Consider the following 9,766-nt stretch of genomic DNA (forward strand, 5'->3'; position numbering starts at 1 on the left):
TATGACGATAGCGACGACGATGACATCGACGATGATGATGACGACGATGACAGGAACAACAAAGACGACGGCGACGACGACGACGACGGCGGCGACGACGACGACGGCGGCGGCGACGACGACGACGACGACGACGACGACGACGACGACGATGACGACGACGACGACGACGACGACGACGACGACAAAGACGTGGAGAACTTTTTTCCAACGGGGTCTGCTCCGTTGGCTGCCCAGGGTCAACCGGCTGGCTCCGAGCGCGGCACTTTTACCCGTTGGGTACTCTCAAGGACTCGGAGGTAGCTCCTATTCCTTTCTCTTATCCTTTCGCGCGCGCGCCTTTTTTATCCCGCTAACCTTTTTAAGCGCACTTTTAATTCCGCTCGGCCGCGTGTCTCCGTACAGCGTGCACGAGCTCTCCAAGATCTTATTGTAAAAGAGCGACGTACGTCGAGCAAAATCGCCGGGGGATGTATTATCGATCAAAGTGGAGAGAGACACTGAGAAAATCCAGTACGTTGAAAGGGTGAACCAGAGTCGAAAGACTAGAAAAGTACGCGGACTCTCGTCAGAGTTGAGAAAGATAACAAGTGGATTCAGCCACATCCGGATCGTCTTTCAAACTTGTCCTCCGCTACTACTGGTGTCCTCGACAGAGAGACTTCTCCGTCCTTTTCCTCTTTCTCCCGGTTGCCGAGCCGTCTGACTTCTTCTTTCACGACTCGGCACTCTGCCGGCCGCTTCGTCGTCGTCCACCCCCTGAGACGATCCAGAACTCGTGCTCGAACACCGTATCTCCACTGCGTATCGTTGCCTTACAATTTCCTGCGACGCGGCGGATCACCGCTGTTTCTCTCTCCTTCTTCCACTTGTTTCTCTTCTTCCTCTCTGCCTCTCCCTTTCTCTATCTCCTTTCTCTTCTGGTTTTGTAATCCGTTTTACGAAACTTCTGTAGCCCGGACGCGGTGGCGGTGGCGATGGCGGTGGCGGTGGCGGTGGCGGTGGCGGTGGCGGTGGCGGTGGCGGTGGCGGTGGCGGTGACGGTGACGGTGGCGGTGGCGGTGGCGGTGGCGGTGGCGGTGGCGGTGGCGATAGCGATGGCGATGGCGGCGGTGGCGGCGTGTGGTGGAAACGAGCGGGACGCGATCGAAGGATCAAGAGACGGGCTCGAATTCTACCACGAAATTGGCTGCTAAAGGCACGCCGTGACAGGGGATCCTGGTGCCTTCTTCGTCCCGGAAGCGGGTTACCGGTGGGATACGAGCGACGACCTTGAACACTCGCGTTTCACAGCGCACAACACGACCAACAAACATACGAGAACGATCGTTTCCATCGCTTTCCTCGTCGACGCGGACACGGTCGACGATTTGGACGAACACGGGCAACGATTGTGATCGAACGCGTTCACCGTATGCGCGCTCTTTCACCTGTTTTCGTCGCGGGAGAGACCAAACCGAGAGTTCGTGTCGGCGTGCACCAGCGTCGTCTAATCGGAATTAGACACAGATTTCACGAAGCAGCGGACTAGAAATGTTGTTACACAATTGCACACTTCTTTTCTTGCTCCCGTTTTCCGTCTCGTCTCGTTTCGTTTCGTTTCGTTTCGTTCCGTTTCGTGCGTTCCACTGTTCGAGTTCCCGACAATCACCGTGTTCCTTCCGCGGGAATGGTGCCCGCGATCGACTCTCGCTTAGGAGACACGTCCAAGAGAAACAGCTCGAAGGTGGGACCAAATCCGAAAGCCACCGAGAGAAAGACAGAGAGAGAGAGGCAGAGATATTCGGCTATGCCCAGCCTACGAGACAGGATCGGATTTTAGCGCGCTCCGCACGCGCTCCCGCGAGCCCAACTCGGCGGTTTCAACTTTTACTTTCAGCTCTTACACAACGCAGCCCGCTCTTGCTTGGTACGTAAGCGGCAACCAAGCACCGAGTCTCGCTCTTTGCTCTTCCGAAGCTTCTTCTTCTTCTTTTCCTCCTTTCCACCTTTCCACCTTTCCTCCGTCTTCTTTCTCCTTTCTCCACCTTTTCCTTCCTTTCTCTTCCTTTCGCTCGGATCCTTTCACGATTTCACAATTTCACCAGCTGTCTCGGCTATCTCTCTCTTTATTTCTTCCTTTCTTTCCCCCTTTCTCTTTCTCTCTCTCTCTCTCTCTCTCTCCCTCTTCTCTCCCTCTCTCTCCCTCTATCTCTCTCTCGCTTTCCCTGTGTCACAGTTCCAATTCCTGCGATTTTAAATATCGTCGTATCGATGCCGACGATCCACAATCGCAAATCCGCTTAAACCGTTGACATTCCTCTGAAATCCTCGAAAAGCTCGTTTAATATATGACACCGGACTTGCCTAAAGAGCACGTGCGTCGACGAAAGCACGTGCGGATGAGCACGTGTCCGGTGTTTTCGTTCGGCAGGAACGCGCACTCGGATCGCACTGATAACGACGCGTTGTGCCACTCGTTTTCAGATACCACGATATAAAAAGCCGAAGAAAATTCACGGTGCGGACGATGTCCGATCGTGTCGACACAGTCCCATGGAAATCCAGAAGATAGGAGCAACCAGAGGCCACGTGGCCTCCCGACGAAGACTCGCGGCGAACGACGGTAACGATCACGACCACGACAACGACTACGACGACCACGACAACAATGACGACGATCGTGAGCACGATCGCCGATAGAAACGAAACGTTAACAACGTTGTCGTTGACTTTCACGAAATTTGTCTCACTACACACGCGTCGCATACACGCACGTCATACACAGAAACGACACGGTTCGATCGACACGATGTATGTTTTTCGCGCGTGATCTCTCTCTCTTTCTCACTTCGCCGGAGGACTTCTTCAGGGAGAGAGGGTCTCTTCCGGTCTCCGCGGTGTGTCTCACTGCTCCTCGCTCCGTCGTAACTTTTGCGCAAACCCGAGACCCTCTCTTACTCTCTGTGCTGTTCACGCTCTCTCACTCTTTCCTTCTTTCTCTTTTCCTCTTTCTCCCCCCTCTCGCTCTCTTTTCCCTCCCTCTCCCTCTCTCTCTCTCTCTTTCTCTCTCTCTCTCTTACTCTCTCCCTTTTTCTCTCTCTCTCTCTCTCTCTAACTCCCTGTCTATCTCTATCTCTACCTCTATCTCCGTTCTGCGTATGATACTTCGCTCTTTCTCTCTCTTTCTCTTTCTCTGGCTGGTCCTAGGTAAACGCGAAGAGAGGTAGACTGGGCAGTCGACGAGTGACTACGGTGGTGGTGGTGGTGGTGGTGGTGGTGGTGGTTGTGGTGGTGGTGGTGGTGGTAGTAGTAGTGGTGGTAGTGGTGGTGGTTACGATGGTGGTGGTTGATGCGATCCGATAGTAGTGGTGGTACACGAATTCCGCTTGAAACGAGTGCGTATATACCCGTCCACTGATCGGAGCGTGGCAGGACGGTGACAGTGACGATGACGGTAACGGTGGTAGTAGTGACTCTGCGGTGGTGGTGGTGGTAGAGAAGAGGCCAGGTGGGCCCCGTGGCTTACAGACGAGCCCAGAAAGGGTTGAGGGTCCGAAAAGCACGGTTCTCTCTCTCTCGAGAACTCCCGGCGGAATACTCACGCTAGAGAGGAGGCTTCGCGAGCCTCGTGAGTTCGTTTGTAAAGGGACCGTAGTATTGGTTCCTCGTCGAGTGGCACCTCTTCTCTTCTCTCTTCCTCTCTTACTCGCTCTCCCTCTACCTATCTCTTTCCTACGCTTACTCTTTCCTCCCACCATTGCCCCACCACCTACCACCACCTTCCTCCACTCTCCCTTTCCCCACTGGTGCTCTCACTATTACATTACAAATAGCTCTCTTGCCTAGGCCGCGTTTGTGAGGTGTTGCTCCTTCCGTGCACATTTATGTTACTCAACATTGTGTGCAAGTACGCGCGCCACGATTCACGTGTGGAACCTGTGTGTTTGTGTTCCTCGATGCACATGCACGAACTGTCGTACGATAAGAGTACAGACTTCGTCTGTCTTCATTTCTTCCGTCTTCTTCTCTTCCTCTCTCTCTCTCTCGCGCCTCCCGCCCACCTCCCACTCCCCCTCTCGCCGCCCACCCTGTCTCTTTCCCTTCTACGCTCTCCTTTCCTCTTTCTCTGTTTTTCATCTTTTCTTTCTCGTTTCTCCGTCTAGACGCGCGCATATGTCCATATCGTTCGGTAGTGTGCACACGTACGAACGCACACGCGAAAATCGCAACCACTCTATACTCTTTATTCTCGTCCTCGTCTCTCGGATGCGGCCGAATAGCGAGTTTCTTTGTCACGATAATGGTGTAATACAAGGCTCCGCTCGTGCTCGTGCACGTAATACGTAAGAATGGAGCGAGAGAGCTTCGCAGACCCTTGCGCGCCTCTCTTTTTCTTTCCTTCTTTCGTTCTTTCGTTCTTTCTTTTACCCTTTCGTTTTTTTTTTCTTTTCTTTCTTTCTTTCATTTCGTTTCATTTCCTTCCTCCTCTTCCCTACGACCCGAGCTCTCTCACCCCGTCTTTTGCGACCCAACATTTCCGTTCTTTCTGTGCGTCCTCCCGTGAGCCTTTTCCTCCTATGTCCACCATGTCTATCTCTGTAATCTCTATCCCGTTCCCTCTATTATTCCGTCTTTCTTTATCACCGGCTGAAACTTTATCTTTTGCTTTTCACTGCCCTCCCTCGATCCGTCCCACTCCCACTCTTTGTCTTTCCCGCTTCTTTTCTCACTCCGCCTCGATCCTCTGGTCTATGCGAACGAGCAAACGCGCTTGCGCGTCTCTTCAGTCGCTCGCGAACCGAGGAGATAGAACGTTATGTTTTCACCGCCTCCCTTCTTCCTTCCCCTTCCTCCTTCCTGTAAATCCCTCTCTAGGCTCCGGATCGCTCTCTCGTTTCTTTCGCCGACCTTCCAAGCCGTACCTATTCTCCTCTCGTTCACCTATCACTCCCACGTGCTTTCTTCCCATTTAAAAACTTATGGCCCGCGACCGGCCGGTTCATCCAATCGGTTGGAGCGTGCGATCGTCGCGCGTACTCTTTTTCATCCGAAGAATTATGTCGTTGCTCTAGTTATGCATCGGAAACGCTTTCAGCCGTGATCGATAGTGAAATGCTTGAATGACTCGCTGGTAAACACCTACTGCTTCGAGCTTCCTCCGCGTTTACTTTGATTACGAGTTTAGCTCGTGACACGAGCATCTTTAACCGCTCTTATCGTCGGATTAACCTTAAATGGGCTCGAACCCGTTCCGCTTGTTTGTCCGTTTGTATACGATCCGTCCTATGCTTCGGTCGTTTACAAAAGACTTACTTGCTTACTATGCTCCGATTCGAATTGTTTGGAATGGTCCGATGGTCCATTCGTAGCTTCGCGCGGTAGCTGCTTCGAATCGATAATTACGCGTCGCGAAGTATCGTCATAAAGTTGCAAGAAAACTCTCGTTATTCCGAATCGAGTCTACGAAAAACGAGCGGAAGCTTTTCAACGACGTTTTTTTCATTCATTGTTGCGATTCGTGTCAGCCGTCTGTACGCCGCGCGTTCGTTTCATTAACGAAAGCTTTAGCTCGTGAACGTTTTACTTTTCATTCGGACTATTTATAAACATTCTTCGAAAGAATTTCATGGCCGACTGGTGTGGCTTGAATTCGAGTCGGTGCACCAGGTATGCGATTGTTTCATCGTTCCTCTTTCTCTAGCCAGATAGCAGGGGACAGGCGTACCCGCAGCTAATGCCATTCGTAGATTCGGTCAACGATGTGCACGCGTCCGGAGATTACGGCAGCGCAGCGGCTGGCTATACTTAGAGCGGTAGACGAATTTCGCTCGAGGGACGCTCCGAAAGGAGGTCGAGAAACAGCTGATGCGATATGTGTTGCGTTCGGAGCTCCTCGCCGCGATAAACTCTTCCTATGCTCTTTCTCGCTACGAAACATAGTCCGACCGTGCTAACGCGTTGACTGTTGGACGAATTTTGCATGTTTTACGTATAACGTCAGAACGTTGTCGCTTATTTCAGCATCATATATAAGATTTTGTAAGATTCGTATATAATATGTCGGATTTAAATAAATATATATATGCGCGCTATATGCTTAAATATTGAAAATGCAAGAAAATATTTTATACGAAAGTCGGAGTTTCTTTCATGGAAGAAACTCGACGCTGTTACTACCGACTAATACTTAGCTACTTGTACGCGTATGTAATGTACAGTCGGTTAAAATTAAAACGATACGAAACTATACAAGTACTATATACGATTATGTTCCTATCTCGATAACAGTAAACGCTAATATTAATAAAAATACTTGCATGCTTTCTAACCGGAAAAAAAAGATCTGGTACCGGTCACTTTGATTTGGTGCCTTTGTTGTTCGTATAACATTTCGATTTTTATTTTCATTCTTATTACAATATATATTTGTTGTTTTAATAACGACGTAATTTTTTTAAACGGCGCTGTCGTCACTTTATTATACATTTCGAGGCGAATTCAACAATATGCATCACGAGTACATTTCAACGTCAATTTGTGAAAAATTACTAATAAATACGTAACAAGTTTGTATCTCTTAGTCGTCCATGTGTGTCTACGATACGAGAAATAATCGAGTCGAATGTTTTTGTTTAAAGGAGTGATTACATTAGCGTGTACCTATATATACGTAATACCGCGTGTTCCCTCGATCCAGGGGTATACAAACTACAACAAGCAACATTGTTTCAGCGTTTTCTAGAGCATTTAGTACTTGACGTCAGCGTAATTACGAATATTGAAAACTGTACGAATAGACTGCTTATTTAATTTAAATCATCGATGACCTCCATGGTGCCCCTGGTAAATCTATCGTTAATCACGAATAAATCGTATGACATACGTGTTAATTCGATTTCTTCGATCGAATAAAGTACTTGCGGCTATAACAAAAAGCAAAGATCGAGGGAGCCTTGAAATAAAATAATCGTAGCCGGAATAACGTGAAAATGTCAGTACGTTGCTTTGTTCGAGTTGTACGAACTGCCGTCGGCCTCGTTCGATTTATTTCGTGATTTAATAGTAAGTGCTGGAAGACGTTGAACAGGCCCGTTACTGTGTTCCACCTGCGTTAAAAATGTCATCCTCTCGCTTAATAATTTAGTCGCTAATCGATGAGAAATCGATGACCTTTTGGACAAATATGAGCGTGGTAACTTGGTAACGCCGTCTTAATCAATTGAATCCAACGTTAAACCACGTAATCGTGGTTTAATCGTTTCGACAGTCGATAAAAAGAAGTGTCAGCGGTAGCGATGCATTTTCCGCGGGTGTATCGACATTAAATGTCAGGTTAATAATCGTTCGCACGATCGACGTTGATTATCGAAAAATTGACGATTTTTCGGATGAACGAACGTAAAAACGTAAAAGGTAAACTCTTTCTCTGTTCTTCTTCCTCTTTCTATCTTTCTTCCTCTTCCAAGAAGCCATCGTACGTTACGTTAAATATTTACCCGTGCTATCTACGTCGGCGTAATTGCGAGAAATTAATTAATTCGCGCGCGGTCTCGTGGACGCGGCCCGTTACCGCCTGGCGTCGAGTTATCGAGCTCGATACTATTTATTTATTTATGGTGCGGTCTAAATTAAAAGCGCGTCGAGAAGGCCAAACGTCTTGCGTAATCGTTACAGGGAACACTCGGCTGTTTATCATTACGTGCGAAAGATAGAAGGAAGTGGAGGGGAAAAAGGAAGTGAGAGAGAAAGAAGAACGAAGAAAAGAGAGAAAAGTTGCAAGGTCCTCTTCGACCTCAGCACGCATGCAATTAAACGCTCTGCTATTTTTTTTCGCAATTTCTTCTTTGTTTTCCACTGTACCATCGAGATCTGCGTTTTGCCATTATTCGTTTCCTTCGGTTTTTGCTTAATTTGCATTCATCTTACTCGTTATTTATCACAGCGTAGTATTCTTCGTTTCATCGTATCGCCAATGGAGGAAAAGCCGACAGATGCTGCGCAAATTGCTCGGTGAACTTCTACCTTGCCGTTGCTTTCTACATTGAATTCGTCTAGTTGAAAGTCGTGATAGAGTCTCGTAACTATAAACTAAACTAACGTCGACCATGTACATAGGTGGTGAGCAAACATTTCTCTCGCTATCTGCACAATCTTATCACCTTAGAAATTCTTTTCCTCGCCTGACTCATGCGACGGTATATGTATAATTAGGACAGCCTACTCCAGTCGTCGCGTCGTTGTCGACCGGTAAAATGAATTCAACTCTTTACTACGACGGAATCGAAAGGTCTTTCGTGCGATAGCGTTTCTCCGTAGCCACCATTTCCATGCTTAAAATTTTGTAACTGTTGCGTCCGCGATTTGATATTTCACGCAATACATAATCTTCTATGAACGTTGCTCAACGCGGTCTGTCGCTCAACGTAATTCTTTACGAACGTGTATACGTTATATAGTTGGAATGGCACGCGCGAAAGTATCAGTCTCCTTCTGTCACAGGCAACGTAAAAGAACAGAAATTCCGTTGACACGGCACTATGCACAGAAATTATGGAACAACACCCTTGGACCGCTTGGTCTCTTTCGTGAGACGGTCTCACCCTACTCCTAACTCCTTCACTCTGTCTTTTTCTCCGTCCATTTCTCTCTCATTCTCTCTCCTTCTCTCTCCCTCTGTCGGACTCTCCTTTCTAACTCTTCTTACTTCTACCTCGTCCCATGAGATGGTCGCCGATCGTCGTACTTGCACCTTTCTCACAACACGACGCGACGCAGCTCTCTAGCCATTCCTTCTTTCCTTGTCCCTTTCACTCGAATCGAACCAGAAGGGGAAAGAAGTTTTAGCGAAACGAGGAAGAAAGAGAGAAGAAAACCGGGAAAAGGGTAGGGAGAAGCGGGGACGAAGGTGCAACGGAACGAGATGAAAAGGGGGACGAGAGAAGAAAGAGGGAGAAAGAGAGAAGGAGAGCGTCGAATGAGAGAATGAGCGAGAAGAGAAGGGTGAGTGAGAGAGAGAGCGAGGGGTGGGGGGATAGGGAAGGAGAATGCAGAATGAGAAATAGAAAGACGGAGATCCAGTTTGACCGTATAGGTTAGATCCTCGTTGGTCTCGTATATTTCGAGGTGACTCGTTTTATTGCGAATCCGGTTTGCTTCCCGTGACGGAGGGTGAAGCAAGAAAGCGCGTGAGGAGGCAGGAAGAGAAAGAGAGAGAGAGGGGGAGAGAGAGAGAGAGAGAGAGAGAGAGAGGGTGAAGGTGCGAGAGGGCTGCGATGGACGGCGAAGGAAGTGGAGGAGGAGGAGTCGTAGGAAAAGGAAAGGAAAGGGAGGGATCTTTCTTTGGTCGTTCCAACGATACGGGCCCTCCCTTTCTCCTCTCATTCTCTTCTAGTCGATGCTGCACGCTTCGTTGCTGAATCGTTGCCTGTCGAGCTTCCATCGTTGCTGCCTCGGAAGAGACGGCGAACGCGCGTCGGTGATGCTTGCTCTTGTTGCTACCGCTAGTTGCTACCGACCGGTAGTTCGAACACCGATGCACATTACGCGATGCTGGTGTAGGTGATAGAGGTGACGAAGCTGGAGGTGGTGGCCAGTTTCAAGGTTGCCTCCTCGATCGTTACAACTTGCGCACACAGTTAACAACTAGTCGTACTCATCTTGGACGATTTCTTGGGCACGATTTTCTATCGGTATGTCGATACTTATGCTCGATCGCGAATATACAAGTATCCGCTCAACGTCATCGATAAATTCTCTTGCCTTAATTGCATAATGATTCGCCGCA

General features: G+C 48.7%; 1 long non-coding RNA gene across 1 annotated transcript; it reads left to right on the forward strand.

Moving 5' to 3' along the window:
- On the forward strand, positions 1 to 6,234 carry LOC139986538 (uncharacterized). Its single transcript, XR_011799669.1, has 2 exons — positions 1 to 3,889; positions 5,688 to 6,234. It is a non-coding gene; the product is annotated as an uncharacterized lncRNA (long non-coding RNA).
- The last annotated feature ends 3,532 nt before the right edge of the window (positions 6,235 to 9,766 follow it).

Source organism: Bombus fervidus, chromosome 4 (genome assembly GCF_041682495.2).
Source record: "Bombus fervidus isolate BK054 chromosome 4, iyBomFerv1, whole genome shotgun sequence".
In the NCBI taxonomy this organism is placed as follows: Eukaryota; Metazoa; Arthropoda; class Insecta; order Hymenoptera; family Apidae; genus Bombus; species Bombus fervidus.